Raw genomic sequence first — 16,704 nt, forward strand, 5'->3', positions numbered from 1 at the left:
AGATTTAACAGTGTACTCAAAGTATGTTCTATAAAAGGCCCATGTTTCTGTGATGTGCCAGATATTACAAAAAACAGTGATCATCAAGTGCAACAAACAACACAGCAAAAGAGAACACACTCAGAGTGAAGTATTTATAATACAGATTTTACATTCTTTAGTCACACATTAACTTATCTGACTGAGCTACACTGAGCAAAGCTGGGGTTAAAACACCATGCTGGTCGCTTTGCAAGCCTGCAGTATATGAAGCTCAGTAAGATCACGTAGTCTTCTTAATGAATCTGCTATGTGGTTGAAAAAGATTTCTGATTATTTTACCCACTGTAATGAGAGAGCATGGCACAAGATGGCAACCTACACATGTTCTTAGTTCTTCATTTAAAAAGGTTATTATAGTTAAAAACAAGTAGATTTAGTTCCAAAACCTTTGTGATAAGTAGAAAATCAAAAAGCATCATTGGGAGGTCATGAGCGGTCAGTAAGTCTTGTTGCACTCCGTGAGAAATTGTAGCAAAAAAAAAAATGACAAGAGTCCAAGCATTTTAAAAGTGGTGCCTAAACCAAATTAAAATGCCTGAATTCAGCCATGTACACTGCCAAGACAAAACATGGCACCATTTCAACTGATCGGGTTGAATGAAATCTTAGTGTGTGACTTAATTTTTCAGCCAGGCAGTGTGGTATGCTCTTATACAGTAGATATTACACTGTAATGGTAAGTAAATCATGACAGTTCATGGAGAGGTCAGCATGAAGTATGAGTTTGGCATGAATTGTAGCCAAGTACTTTATGATTCATAAGTACATCTTAACATTTCATAGGTTTTTGTGTAGTCAGTTCATAGGTGATTAGGACATGAATTGTACGAAATCAAGAACCATCAAGAATTTCAGTATGGGACTATTTTATACAATAAGTTCATGAATGTTGGAAAGACCCCTTTAAGACTTTTCTTTCAATCATCATTGGTGTCTGATCTGTTCCTGGTTTTCTTATTTACCCACCTTCTGTCATGATCCATTATCACCTGAACTGCAGTTCAGTTTGTTCCATCTGGTACCATGCCTAATCAGCTCCACCTGTCCCTAATTAATATCCCTAAGGGCCCATTCAATAGCCACAGTTCAGTCTTTGTCTCTTTGCAGCGTGTTTGAGCTCTATAGCCTTCATCCTGAACATGCATGTAAATCTGATTCAGGTCTGTATTGGACCTGCTCCCAGTCTGCTCCTATTCAGTGACTCTGTCTGCCTGTTTCTCTCAGCTCAATTTCCTGTCAAGAGAAGGATTGTCTGTGTCTCTGTCCTATCTGCCCTGTAATATATGTCCACTGGATATCAGACTATTTGGCCTGTTTGAAATTGGATTCTGTCTTAGTCTCTTATAAAGCAGTTTACCTGATCTCTGACCTTTGTTTGCCTTGTTGATTTAGATTCTGTTTCTGTCTGCTTGTATATCCTTATGCTCCAATTTGCCATCTATCTCTGCTTCTGCCATACGTGTATTCAACCCCAGCACTGCATCACTGTGAATTTCTACAGCCTCATCAGTTTTCTTAGCCTCACCTGTTTACACCGATGGGGCCTTCAGCCTTGTACCTCTTATCCAGCAACAACTGCCTGCAAAAAAAACTTCGGCTTCACATCCCTCACTTACAGAACTTAAGGATGTGTACACACCTGTAGTCAGGTTCTCTTGGTTTTCACGAAAGCTTAAAATGATGCCTTTATTTTGGTTCACTAGTATAAAGTCCTAGTTTTCTTAGCGCTCCCACTGGCATTTTAAAGATTGGACCAAAGATCACAATCTGATTGGACATGACTAATTTTGGACTCGTTGGATTTCTTCATATATGGTTCACCAGGTGAAAACTCATGAAATGTTTATACATTCTTATGTAATTACACAAGCATAGTTGTCAGTGCACCTAATGTGACAATCATTTGTGACTTTATTCAGAAAGTTGCCAGTGGTGACCATGCCCTGAAAAATATAAATAAAGAATCATTAAATAATTAAATAAATAAATAAAAGGCAAGCAGTCTGCAAAGGCAATCTTTAATCCTTTGATAGATTTTACCTCACTCCTGCATCTGCCTGCCTGGTATAAGAGTACAGGAGAGCATGTGATGGTACAGAAAGCCTGTGTCTCGGCACTGTCACCTTGCACCTCCAGGTCCAGGTTGGATTCCCGGCAAGCTTGAATTCCCACCTTGCACTCAATGTGTGCATGGAGTTCGCATGTTCTCCCTGTTCCTGGTGGTATTCCTCTGGGTTTCCTCCCACAGTCCAAAGACATAGCATTGCCTGCAGACTGAGAGAGGTGGGTGACGCTAACAGGTAACATAGAATTCTTTCCATCTGAGACTTGTTTTTTTGTGTATTTTTTATTCGTGTTGGCAGCGACAGGCCTTGCGAAATTGAAATCCATTCTTGTATGTGGAGGGATGCTTAAAACACTAAATTTAAAATGAGCTAAAAATTTAACCACATCATCTGCCTGTTTCCAACCTTCTTTGGAAAAGTAATCATTTGACAGTGTTGCCAAAACATTGGAATACATGCTCCAGCAAGCCCTTGCCAAATGGAGAATTGATCCAACCCTTCACCCTCACCCGCTGCAGTCAACAACATGCCACAGTCAACACTCCTCCATCTCCGCACTTAGCAGGCTGCTTGCTTCCAGGCACTGCTCCAACTGCAGGTGGAAGATCAGTGGGGGGAAAGTTCTGCGGTACAGAACCAACATGATGCCAATAAGATCATTGACCTCATGGCATTTGAGTAGTTAATCATTTAGCTGTCATGAGAGACAGCAGAATTTAGTGTCATTTACCATTATCGCAGACTGAGGTGACGAGACTGATTGAGTCATTTTTGTAGCATATCAAAAAGCAGACCAGCCTGCATTACAACCTCTCTCTCTCTCTCCTTTCCCCATGTCTCCTCACTTCCCTTTCCCTATTCCCACTGCACAGAAACAAGACCCTCTCCTCCTAAAGCCAGCCCCGTTCCACATTATCTTCCCAGATAAAAAGAGGTTCTGACTCACGGCACAATGCTTATGTCATGAACACTATGCAAACTGTAATTATTGTTCTTTAAATGGATTTGTACAAACATTTACCACCCACAAACAGATGGTCTGATTGAACTACATCAAATTAAACACATGATTTGTAAGTTTGTTCATGATGACACTTGGTGTAATTGCCATAAATTGCTCAAGCCCCTGTTATTTGCAATATGAGAGGTCATGCAAGCATTTATCAGGTTCTTCTACCTTGAATTATTGTTCAGGCACAAGGGACGTGGCATCAAAGATGTCATCAGGGGAAATGTTAAAAAGGAGCTTCATCAAGTAACAATGATATTCAGTACATTCTTGACCTGAGAGAAAACACACTAGATCAATTATTACAGGAGAACGTGCTACAAGCTCAAGAATGACAGTCCCAGATGGACTATAACAGCAAACCCAGCTAAGGGAAATTGCACCTGAAGTGCTCTTATTATTACTCAAATCAATCTATAGTTCACTATGAGATTAGGTTAGTAGATAGAAACACTTTACTCCAGATTTACATCTCAATCTTTTGAAACCATAAAGAGAGGCAGGTCTTTTCTCTCTGGCAATGGTTGCTCTTGAGATGGGCAGAGCTGGGACCAGAAGGAAATCTAAAAAACATACCTGATTCCCTGTATTGAACTGCTTGTTATGAGGTGGACGGGGGTGCGTGATGTAAAAGGGCCTGAATGTTTTGTATTTTATGATGAGCTCCCATGTACAGTAGGGCTTCGGGGAAGAAGCTGTGTGGAGGTGAGCTGCAGCAGTGATTATGCTCACTTATGGGAAGCCTCCTGCCATTTGGAAATAATATGGCTTTGTTAAACACAAAACAAATACAAATAAAACCAATATCCCTCGTCTCTTCGAGACAGGATTCTCTTTCCTTTTTTACTTTCAAACAAAATAAAAACACAACACAAAACTTTCTCATCTCTTTGAGAAAGGATTCTATTTTCCTTCATTTTTTTCTTTTCTTTGTCTTTTTGCATCTCCTTTCCTTTTCAGTTTTTTCTTTGTCAGTTTTCTCTTTTCTTTTCAGTTCTCCCTATGCCAGAGCAACTCGCTCTCAACTCTTTTCTCTGCTGAATCTTGGGGGCCTACTGTACATAGGCATTGACGCCCAAATGTCGCACATTTTTCCTGATTGCCCTTATGGCAGCAGTGCCTAGTGACCGGGTGCGAGGGTAGTCGCGGATCTGCCTGTTCAGAATTTTGCTGTGTAGTTGCCCCTAAATTAGCCTGTCGCAGGACCTACAACAGTAGAACAATATACTAAGTGGGGAAAAAAGGAATGAATCAAACCATCTCCTTTGTTTTGGTGATGTCCAGTTGCCGAAGATTCAACTTGCACCATTCAACAAAAGACACCACCACTCCACAGTTGTTCTGGGTGTTTGAATCAGTAAAATGGGGAAGGACAAAACAGACTCATTAAACCTTAATAAAAGCATTTAATTAATTTATCCCGTACAAATCTCCAAGTTTTTCCTATATTTCTATTTTGCTTTCTAATCTTAAATTCACTGTATACACGTTTTAGCTCCTGGTCTTCACCCCTGACTGCTTTCCTCTTCTGATAAAAAAGTGCCTTTTGTTCACTGGCGACCCAAGGTTTATTATATGGATGGCATCAAACAGTGCTTGATATCATAGTGTCCACACTGTATACGTAGAAATACAGTCATCAGTCCATAAGCAGCAAACTGTCAGTGAAGGAGTGTCTGTCATGGGTCACTTGTTGGTATCTGGCACTTTAGACCATAAAGTTTGGGGTGGTCCTCAGGCCGGGAGCACGGATGGCTCCTTTGCCTGAGTTGAGGGTGTATGGTAGAGAGTTACCTGCAGACACTGAGAGGCAGGTAGTGTAATCCTTTTTTCAACTTTGGCTTGTTATAAAGTTCCTTTAATCTTGTTCTTTTTGTATTGGTGGGTAGAAGCCCTTAGAGAGAGAAATCCACCTGAAGCGCCATGTGAATCTCCCCCAGTGTGCCTGTAGACCACTACAATTAGGGAATGGTTGTGTTAAAACAACAATGTTTAGGTAAGTAACTACATGAATGCCAGGTCCTAAGGTTTCCCAGCAAAACATTTGGCTTTTCCCAAGTGTTCCGGTGCTGCATTTTCCCCAGATAGCCAATGCACGTTATACATCAGACCAGGCCACCTTCTTCTATTACTCTGTGGTCCAGTTCTGATGCTCTCATATTTATTGTAGGTGCTTTTCACAGTGGCCACCCGTCACCATAGTTACACTGATTGGTCTGTGGCCATGCAGCAACACACCCGGCAAACTGTAATGCACTGCATATTCTGACAGCTTTCTGTCATAGCCAGCATTAACTTTTTTGAGCAATTTGTGCCTCAGTGGTGGGATTGGATCAGGCAGGCTAGCTTTTAAACCCCATGCACATCATTGAACCTTGTGAGCCCATGTCCCTTTCACTGATACATTGGTTGTCATACCTGGAACCTTTTTTGTAGGTAATAACCACGGCTTAGTGAGCACAGGTCACAAGACCTGCCATTAGAGATTAGCTCTGACCTGGTCATGTAGCCATCACAATTCGGACCCATTTTTGCTACTTTCAACACATCAAGTTGGAAAACAGAACTGTTTATTTGCTTCCTCCATACAGGTTTTAATGATGACTAATTGATGTATGCTGTGCAACATGCCACAGTGGTCCTAAATTATACATTTTTTATGACAAATTAAGACAAGGGAAAAAAAACCTTTTCATCATCACTAAAAAGGTTTGTCAACCCCTGAACATACAATACAATTAATCATATTTGTATAGCACTTTTAGCAATAGACATTGTCATATAATCAAAGTAAGTTTATCCACCAAAACAATTGATAAATCTTGGGCATAATCACTTTTTATAAAGTGCAAGCATTTGTAATCATCCATAATGCCAGAAAATGAGTGACTAATGCAGAAAGCTCCAACCAGGAGTAAACCATCAGGATGAATTAGGTCAGGAGGGGGCGAGAAGCCACAGCTGTAGAAGTGTAATAGGACTTGACACTGGGATCACATCAGATAACAGGAATACACATGCATCCCAACAGAGAGAACAGATTTTTAGGGTTGCTCTTATCCTGTCTACTGTAAACAAGTCTACATCTACAGTATATATCTATAGTGCAAGTCTAGGATACTTTTATATAACAACCAGTGATTTGACTATGATATAAAGGATTCAATAAATATGGTCATTTTAATTTTTTTTAATTATTTTTTTAACATATTGATATTATATCTATTTCACTACCATAAAGTAAAAATGTAAGTGTATGGAGTCCTGTTTAACATAATCGTTACATTATTTACTATTATTTATTTTTATTCAACTTACATATTTAAAATCCCAGCCTTGATCTAGTGAAAATCCTTACCTTAATTTAAATATGGTGATACCTAAATACTTTTTTCTGTGTATAGTAACAGCTCATGCAAATCATTATGGCAGCTGTGCCACATGTTCTACTCCTATGTAATCTTTATTGATGGAATCCTGGGCATCAGCACTTTGTAATGGTCATGGTGCTTCATAAATTTACCCAGCACATCAAAGTCTCTAGGGCAATGGAGTTTACACCTTCCAGACGTTCCCTGTAAAATGACAAGCTGCATTTTTTTTTTACCTTGTTACATTCAAGAGAGGGAATAGAGGAGAGCCTGCGTAGGGGGAAACTGTTTATAAAATGTAAAAAAACAAAAACTAATGTGAAATGTTCTAATGTAAATGTGCTATAAAAATGTTATGAAACAGTATGCACACAGGAAGACGAGCAAATCAAATTGTAACATTTCTTTGTTGGTCACATATAAAAAGGTCAGTGGTATTACAGCGGAATTTAAAATGTATGGGTTTGAGTGAGGAATTTAACATTTGCTAAATGGCTGATAAAACTGTCCTTTCGGATAAGCTGCCACTGCTCAGGTCTAAAGCTTCATGGGTGTGCTGCATACAGTACAGTACTTTAATATTTGGGGTTTGGGGATCTTTTTAAAAAAAATATTTTTATTTCACTTCTTCTAATCACAATGACAGTCACCTGGATACCTACAGGTATGGTGCATGTGCAAAGCCATAATATTACTGTATGGCTCAATATTTGATATAAACACTGTTGTCTTAAATTTTTTTGTCCCTTCTTACCAGTATATATCTGACCTCATTTGCATCTTGGAGCTATCTTCATAATAGCTTCATGATTCAAAGCTACAGATAACCTGCCTTTCAAAGCTACTGATAATAACCACATTCTCTGTCAAACTGAACTAATACCTGAACAATCAGGCTGCACTAAATGTATATTAGAATGGTTTCTTATATTATATATATATATATATATATATATATATATATATATTCCAGGATACTATATATATATATATATATATATATATATTCTTATATTATATGTTATAATTTCTGCTTTTGAACATGTTATGTCAGCTAACCCCAAGCACTCCCTTATGCCCCCTTGCAATCACACTTCACAATCTAGCTGACCCCTTTTTCTCTCCACTGAAAATCATTAGTCCTTAGATTCCACATCCTCTACCATCTGAAGACTATATTTATAGCATATTATATTGCATATGGTGCACAAAGCCAATTCATTATCCACTGTTTTCATTGTAATAATTGATACATATGCACCTACTGACCTCCTTGTGGTGGAAATATTCATAACCTCACCGGCAGTGGGACACCGATGTCTGTATGGTCTGTAATTTATTTAATTTTTAAATAAAACCTAACCATAGTGGGTCTTAGTTTAAGGCAAATAAAACCCCAGACAAAAAAATCTAACATTTTTTACCATGCAATTTTTTTATTTAATGAAAAATGAAGGCTAAAAGAAAAAAAAAATCACATTTAATTTAATTTAATTTTCTTTGTATAGAGTTTTTAACAATTGTTATTGTCGAAAAGCAGAAAATTATGGAAATTTGTATAAATTCTGAAAAATGTGTATAAATCAAAATGATTAGATTGTCCCTGATCCTCATTTGGGTAAAAATGGATAGCAGGGATTGTTCGGCAGTTATACTGTGTGTTAGGGAGCTGAAAGTTCAATATAACAGTTGATGTCTTTAAGTTAATATGGAGTCCAGTTTGTTATTGGATCCTCAGGTAGACTTTAGGAGACTCCAGTCCTGAACTATTGAGCGACTGCAGTCACAAGTCCTCAGAGAACAGCTGTCAGCATCACCCAAGGCCAGGACTGTTTTTATGGTAAAGTGGAATCGTCCCTAGTCACCACACGCATCCCAAGCAGACCCAGCACAAACAACCAGAAGCGGAGCACTAGGACGAAACAGACAGGTCCAGAGGGCAGAGTGGGTCTGGATCACTGGCAGCTCAGGAGCAACTTGTATAGCTTGACAGAGAGAGATAGGAAGAGAGAGAGAGAGGGGGGCAGGAGAGAGGGAGAGAGATAGAGAGAGAAAAGGGGAGAGAGCAGAAGACAAGGAGAGATAACAGTTAGGTATGGTCAAAATCATGTAATGTATAAGGTGAGTGTACTGTATATTTAGTGCAGAATGCAAGCAGGGACTCCAGCAAAACTATGACAGCATAACTAAAGAAGAGAGCCAAAAGGAAACACACACACACAAGGGCTCCCTGGGATGTAAACCAACTAGTCACTTCACTGTCTAGTGACAATGGGAAAGACAGCATCTACACATACCAGTTCACCATACCAGTTAAGCCTAGACTTAAACACTGAGACTGTGTCCCTGAGTCCCAAACATTAATTTGAAGTCTAATCCATAACTTTGGGGCTTTGTACTGTAAGAATAAGCTCTGCTCTGCTGTAGTTTTCATGAAACGCGGTACTGACAAGCAACCTCCAACCTCCAATACTTCGATTGACATAGGCGTAGGAGTTGACTCAGATACTGCAACGCAAGACCATTTAATGTTTTTAAAGTCAAAAGTAGTATTTTAAAATCTATGCAAAATTTCACTGGCAGCCCATGCAGTGTGAATAAGATAAGGGTGATGTGCTCATAACTGGTTTCAGTGAGGACTCTCGCTGCTACATTCCGAACTGACTGAAACTTGTTTATGCACCCAGTTAAACAACCAGACCGTAAGGCATTAAAATAGACCAACCTAGAGGTAATAAAAGCATGCACTATAATTCTGCATTGTTTAGTGACAATATATTCCTTATCTTGGCAATATTTCTGAGATGAAAGAATGCTATCCTGGTAAAATTATCTACATGTGCTTCAAATGAAAGACTGGAATCTATAATCACACCAAGGTCTTTTACTTCTGCACTTGATGGAAGAAGAAGAAAAAAGCAGTGGGCCCAAAACAGAACCTTGTGGAACCCCAAACTTTCCTTGAGAGCATGCAGAATAGTCAATTTAACAATTCTAAAATAAACAATAATAACCATAACAATAAACACTATTCTGCAAACTGGTAGCTATTAGTCAAATAGAATCTGAGCCAGGAGAGGGCCTTAATTCCTACAATTTCTAACTTGTGAATGAGAATAGTATGATTAATGGTGTCAAAAGCTTCTCTGAGGTTAAGTAAAAGCTGCACACAAGCATAGTGATGCAACCCTGATCAGAGGCCAATACTTAGTAGGTTATTTACTACTAATACAGTTTGTGTACGGTATTGTAGATATGAACAGCTGCTGTGCAACTATCTTTTCCAGTATCTTAGAGATAGGGGAGGTTTGAGATCGGCCTGTAGTTGGACAGTTGACATTAGTCAAGGCTCTTACAGCTTTCACGGAATTTAAGAGGGTAAGTAGCCAGGTTCTGCTAATTATCAGCCCTTGAATAACTGATAACTGGCAGGTCTGCAGACCTCTATACTGGAGCATCAAGGTGTCTGTTTACACACTTCCAAGATGAAAAGACATAAACAATACAGAAGCAGTTGTTGCTGCACATCAATCTGGAAAGGGTTAGAAATCTATTTCCCAAAAATTACAATGTTCAATGCCATAGTACATGTTTTATTCCAAATGTTCTACAGTGAGAAATATTATTCAAAAGACATCTTCCCATGAGTAGATGTTTCAGCACATTCACCCTAATGTCAGACCATGCAATGTTTAGGAAAAAAAAACAATTACAAGCACTATATCTCTGACCCTATAGACCTCACTGAGCATGTTAAAGTCCATGACAGCATAGTTAAAAGAAGACAATTATGATTTGGAAGGGTTGCCAAGAGAAAGTCTCTCTGTCTAAAAAGAACACAAAAGCATGACTAAAGTTCGATAAACAGCATCTGAGCAAACCACAAGACTTCTAGAATAATTTTCTATTGACAGATGAGAACAAAAAAAAACAAAAAAAAAAAAATAAAGCAGCATTTCAACAAAACACCTCATCCATATTGTCAAGCATATGGGGTGATAATTAAGGCTTATTTTGCAGGACATTTCACAGTAAAAGAACACATTTGCATGCCGGACATCAAGCTTTTTGCCATGACCATGCAGCCTTACTACATGCCATAAAATTTCTCACACGCTATTCTATTTGTAGTTTACATTCCACCGTCTGCTGCTCCTGATGCTGTCTGTGACACTATTCATGAGACGGTTGCACGATTTTGGGTACTGTTGTTTGTCTGAGGTTATGTTTGCCTTACAATGATACCCAATAAGATCAGATGATTGTTATCAAGTTTTTATGCAAAAAAGATTTAATTAAAAGATTTAATTAAAACTAATTTTTGAACATGACTGTATCTTATGTTCCAGACTTATTCTTTGCGCCTGTGGTCGAAGAAGCAGGTAGAAAACAAGTTCAAGAAACCAAACATTAACACAGCCAAATGGACCATTTCACAGCCTGGCTTGTCGCCCTACTCATTAAAGGCGTCTATTCATGAAGGACTCGAGCTGCTAGTAAGAAAGATTTCAGCTAAAAACATTGTTTACTAGACAGTGCCTACAGATGATGATGCATGGGCATAAGCATTATTACGACTTCATTTGAACTGGCTCCTAAAAGCTAACAGATGCTACTATTACTGTGCAACCCAAAGTCAGTTCTTGTTTAAGAATCAATGTGATTATATTTTTATGCTCCCAGCCCCAGCTTCACAGCACACAGATGCAGTATATGATAAACACATATAGTTTCTTTGAATACAGAATAATGGAACACTTTTCTAGTGCCCCACACGGGCACCATGACACAATCCTTACGTTACAGAATGTAAAGAAATAGTTGTGGCATGTGACATCCTTAAATGCGAGCGACAGTTGAAGCTTGTGGCTAGCTAGGTCAAAATGTTGTACAGGAAGGAGGTTGGGAGTTATATCCAAAAAAGAAAATTGTGTGCATGCTTCACACGGCCCGCTGAGACCAAAGAAAAAGCAATTATTTTGATTTGTTGTTTATATGCTGTTATTATTAACATTTCTGCAGACAGGTTTTCTTTTGGTAATATGGCGGGGAATTAAACTTTCATGCATCTTGCTTTTATAATCACCATATCTTTATAGTCTTTTGCTTTATAAGTTGCTGTTTGTGTGGATGTAAGTATACCATAGCATATTGCAGCCACAGAAGAATAGGCTAATAAAAAAACAAGTTTCATGTTTTCACATAAAAAGTGTATTGTTATGGCAAGATGTTTAATGTTTTAACAAGATCTTTTCTAAGTTATGATATGTGGCTTCATTATCACGTTGAAAATATGCAATTTGATTTTTTAAATTTTTATTAGCCTACTGTGGCTGCTATGGTATATTCACATTAAATTGTGACGCTAACGTTTCACATCATTTCAAGATATTTTTATGTTTTTACATGAAAAGGTCCACATCATAATGTGAACTTTTCACTTTAAAAAATGTGTAACAGATTTGTTCTTCTTCCCTGGCAGCAATGTATTCCTAAGTGATTAGACTGACATTTATGTTTATGCTCATGTATGCTTTAGTGATTTCGTTATGTGCTAACATAAATATTGTTGTGTCTTTTAAGGTAAAATATGTTAAGATATCAGATCACATTTCCCTAACTCTGATCCTAGCTTATAAACCATGGATCTGCAGAACAAAGCCAACTATGAAAACATTACAAGTGTGATCTGAGGACACCATCTTCATGCTGCAAGACTGCTTTAACAGAAGACTAGGAGCTGTTTGCAATGGGAGCAGACGTGGAGGAATATGCTGAATAAGTACTGGGATATATAAAGTTTTGTAGTGAAAATGTGCCCTAATCAAAAGCCATGGCATAACAGCAATGTAAGGTCATTACTCAAAGAACATGATGCAGCTTTCAGATCAAGGGACAAACAAGACTCCATTAATGCACGGGCGAAAATTAAAATGCATCAGGGATGTAAAAGACAAATATGTGTGAGACATGTGGAAAGCCACTTTGAGAACAATAGCACCAGTAACATGTGGATAGCCGTTCGGGTACTGCCTGATTACGGGAGCACAAATCTGTAAATCTCACTCACTCATCTTCTATACCGCTTTATTCTGTATTCAGAGTCACGGGGACCAGGAGCCTATCCCAGGAGGCTTAGGGCATGAGGCAGGGTACATCCTGGACAGAGTGCCAATTCATCACAGGGCACACACACAATCATTCACACATACGTACAGGCAATTTGGGAACGACAATTAGCCTAATCTGCAGGTCTTTAGACTGTGGGAGGAAACTGGATTACCTGGAGGAAACCCACCAAGCACGGGGAGAACATGCAAATTCCATGCACACAGCGACGGAAATAGAGCCTGGCCAGGAATCGAACCCAGACCCTGAAGGTGCAAGGCGACAGTGCTAACCACTACACCACCGTGTCACCTATCTGTAAATCAGTAATGAAAATAAGCTATCAATGGCCTGATTCAATGCTTTGCCTGCTTTGACATTCAGAGTAGAGAGACCACTCCTAATGCTGAACAGCATACACTGGTATTACAGCAATATCAGGTGAGAAACATCTTTTAAGAGATCAATGCAAGAAAAGCAGCCGGTGCAGATGTGGTGCCTGGTCAAGAACTGAAAGCATGTGTTAACAAGATTACAGAGGTGTTTACCAGTATTGTAAACCCTTTGTCACAACAAGCTGCAGTTCCAATGTGTTTTATCTCCTCCATCATCATCACATTTCCAAAGAGACCAACTATTGTATGCCTAAAGTAGTGCCTAAGAAGTGTTCCTGAAAGACTGACTCGCTCAGTAGAATTGAAAACTATTCTCATTAAGTGCTTTAAGAAACATTTACACATCAGGTCACTTGTTCCTTCTGATGTAGATAACCACCAGTTTGCTTACCAGGCAAACTGCTTCTTGGAGGCAACCATCACTACAGCCCTCCACAATGCCCGGACACAGAAAAAACAGTTATATCAGAAATGCCTAATTTGGCAGTGCATTTAATACTATCTTTTCTTACAAACTGGTCATCAAGCTAGACAACATGGGCTTCGGTTCTTCTCTGCGTAGGACTGTGTGCTGAGCCCCATGCTTTTTACACTCTTTTTTACACGCCATGGTTGCACTTTCATCCACACCTCAAATGTCCATAATTAAAGTTGCTGACAGCACTTCAGTTGTTGGGTAGATTTCTAACAATGATGATACAGCCCACAAACAAGACATGGAACACCTCGCAAAATGGTGTGTGGACAACTTTACACCTCTAAACCAAAGGAGATCATCAGCGACTTCAGGAGAACAAAGGAGACAGAACATAAACAATTCCGTATGAAGGATGAGGCAGTTGAAGCAGTGGACAGGACAGTCTAAAGTTCCTTGGAGTCTTTGTGTCTAAACAGCTGACATAGACATTTCAAACATTTCCCACCTGGTTAAAGAAAAAAACCCAACAAATAGTTTTCTTCCTCAGAAAGCTGAAACAGGCACAACTACTGTATACAATTACTGAGAGCATCCTGACAAACAATTACTGAGAGCATCCTGACAAACTCCATGCCGAAAGCCCTGAATCATGTCTTGAAATTGGCTCAACTCATTGTTGGGAGAGAGCTCCCAAGCTTTGACAGTATCTATGCTAGATGACTGAGAAGGAAGGCTAGCAGCATCATCTGAGACAGAACTCACCCTGGCTAACCCCTGTTCAAATCATTGCAAAGGGTTCTGGTAAGTTAGATCCCACACAAATAGAACAAGAAACAGCTTCTTTCCCAAAACGATGGCTTCCATTACACCTTTCCATACACAAACTACAAATATTACCAAGCTCTGCAATAGGTCAACTTGTCAAATGCAAATATGTATAACATTTATGATAATGATTAAGATTATCATTTTCACAAGCATTTCTATTACTATTTTTTCCTTTGATCTTACAAGAGAGATGCCATACAAAACGGTTTTGTACCCAGTAAAAGGACAATAAAGATTTTTCTATTCTTTTATGCCATGTGTCAGTCAATTTATGTTGTAATGTGCACGTAGTATGTGCTCAGTATTCACTTTTTTTTATGGACTCCACCCACTGTTAAGTGCTGCTGTGACAACAGCAGTCCTGCCTGAAGTGTTGGAAAGGAGGTCAGTGCATGCTGTGTGCCACGTAGCTTTACAAACTGTAAACAGAACCATCTGAAGTAAGGTAATCTGTTAAAGAGCATGAGAGGTTTACTATATATGAAAATATTCAATTCAACAAGTAAAACTTCTCTCAGAAGGTTTTTTTTTTCCGCTTGCTTCAAATATGTGTCAAAAAGAAAATGAAATTGTAAAATGTAAGTATTCCTACTTAATATAGAATATATGTACAATACTGCAATTTTTTCTGTCACCTAAAATCGAGTTTAGCAAAATTCCCATGGCTTATAATACTTCCTTTCCGTTGTGAAAATAATAATTAATAATAATTTTTAAAATAAAAAATAATTCCTGTATTCAAGCAGTAGTGAAGGGCACATTACCCTTGTGTTTTATGGTTGATGCTAATAGCTGGAATGATCTTAGTTTCCATGTATTTTATATGTCCTACAGGGTCCCAGCAGGCTGTATTCCTGTGGAGAGCCGCCTCATTATTACAGAGATTAAAGTGCCAGGGCCTTCTCATATACCTGCAACTAATTGAAACACAATGTGCATGCCTGTATATCCCATAGGAAATACATTCAGTGTGGTAAAGTGCTTTACCTTTGATCTTTGTAGAGCATATAAAATTTGTCTCATTCAATAGAATTCCTTCCTTCTTTTTCCAACGTGGAAAGCTGTTACGGCAATTGAACATGCTGCTATACTGCCCATGACCTAACAGCCTATCCCAAATGGTTTTCATTTTTTTTTTTTTTTTTAAAGAACTGTATCATTAATTGGGATGTTAAGATTGCTTATACTGTATGGATATAAGCCAGTCATTTAATGAAATTTATTAGATTGTCTTCATGCTGCATTGTGCCAAAAGGAATTAAAGACAGGGCAGCTTTGCAAAATGACAAATGACACAGTTTTATAATAAGTGAATATCTGTTGAAAAAACTATGAAATTTGTTACAGCTGTTTATGCTTACCAGAAACTTATTTGAAACATTTAAATGATTTGTCAGGTTTGTATCCTTACTTATGCCACATAACAGTCAGCTACAGTAGATTTCATTTGAGTCCAGTCTGCATTTCATGCCTATTGTCAAAAAGCATTAGCAATTATGAAACACCAAAACGGATCTAAACGGAGTATGGAACTTACCTTTGCGTTTGATACCACTTAAAATCCCCTCAAGTTCCCTAAGATGCCAACTACTGTAAGTAGCAAGGCAGTTGGAGAGCAATGAGGCTTTAACACAACATTTCCTTGTGGTGTTTGCAGGCGGTTTTGTGTTGTGTTTGTCTCTCCTGGATTAGGTGTTTATAAAAGAGCACAAAAGCTTTCTTGTCAAAGTGTGCATATCATTACAAAATAGGTGGCTTGCAACAGACATATTTGTTCAAAAGATTTATGACACCCTAGTTTCCTTAGTAGTAATATTTTTAAATAGAAACTATATAAGCAACTTTATCCGTTGTTACATTAAATAATAACAAGAATAAGTTTTTACAACATTCTCTGTAAATTATCAGGGATGTGGTGGAGGTGAAACATCAATGCAGCCATCTTCATAAAGAAACTATACTGCCTAGCCAGGAAAGTCACTACTTCTTGCATCAAACTAAGGAAACAACAAAAGAGATTGCTGAAATGACTGAAACTGGGTGACGAAACATTTAACACATTATTAAACCTGGAAAAATAATGGTGAACTGTCAAGTTTGTGGAAGACATATGACTAGAGAAATGACCACTTAAATGCTTCATAAAACACTGACAAGAAATCACAGCTATGAGTAATATTAAAAGTGAGAGAATTTCCACACACACAGGAGAATTCACATAATTGAAATGAACCTGCTTCATAGCCACTTGAGTAAAACACTTGTTAGTAAGGCTAATCAGAAAAAAATTGTTTCAGCTTACTATGAAGCATAAAGGTTTTGGTCTGATAAGTCCAGACTGCATCAGGGTAGACAGGGAAAGGCAGCTGACTACTTAAATTTTTTGAATGACCAGGTTATCACATTAATCCATTTTTTTCTTTGCTGATGCAATGGCCCTATTTTAGGACTCAAATTAAGAGTTGTT

Source organism: Clarias gariepinus, chromosome 9, assembly GCF_024256425.1.
Source record: "Clarias gariepinus isolate MV-2021 ecotype Netherlands chromosome 9, CGAR_prim_01v2, whole genome shotgun sequence".
NCBI classification, from domain to species: Eukaryota; Metazoa; Chordata; class Actinopteri; order Siluriformes; family Clariidae; genus Clarias; species Clarias gariepinus.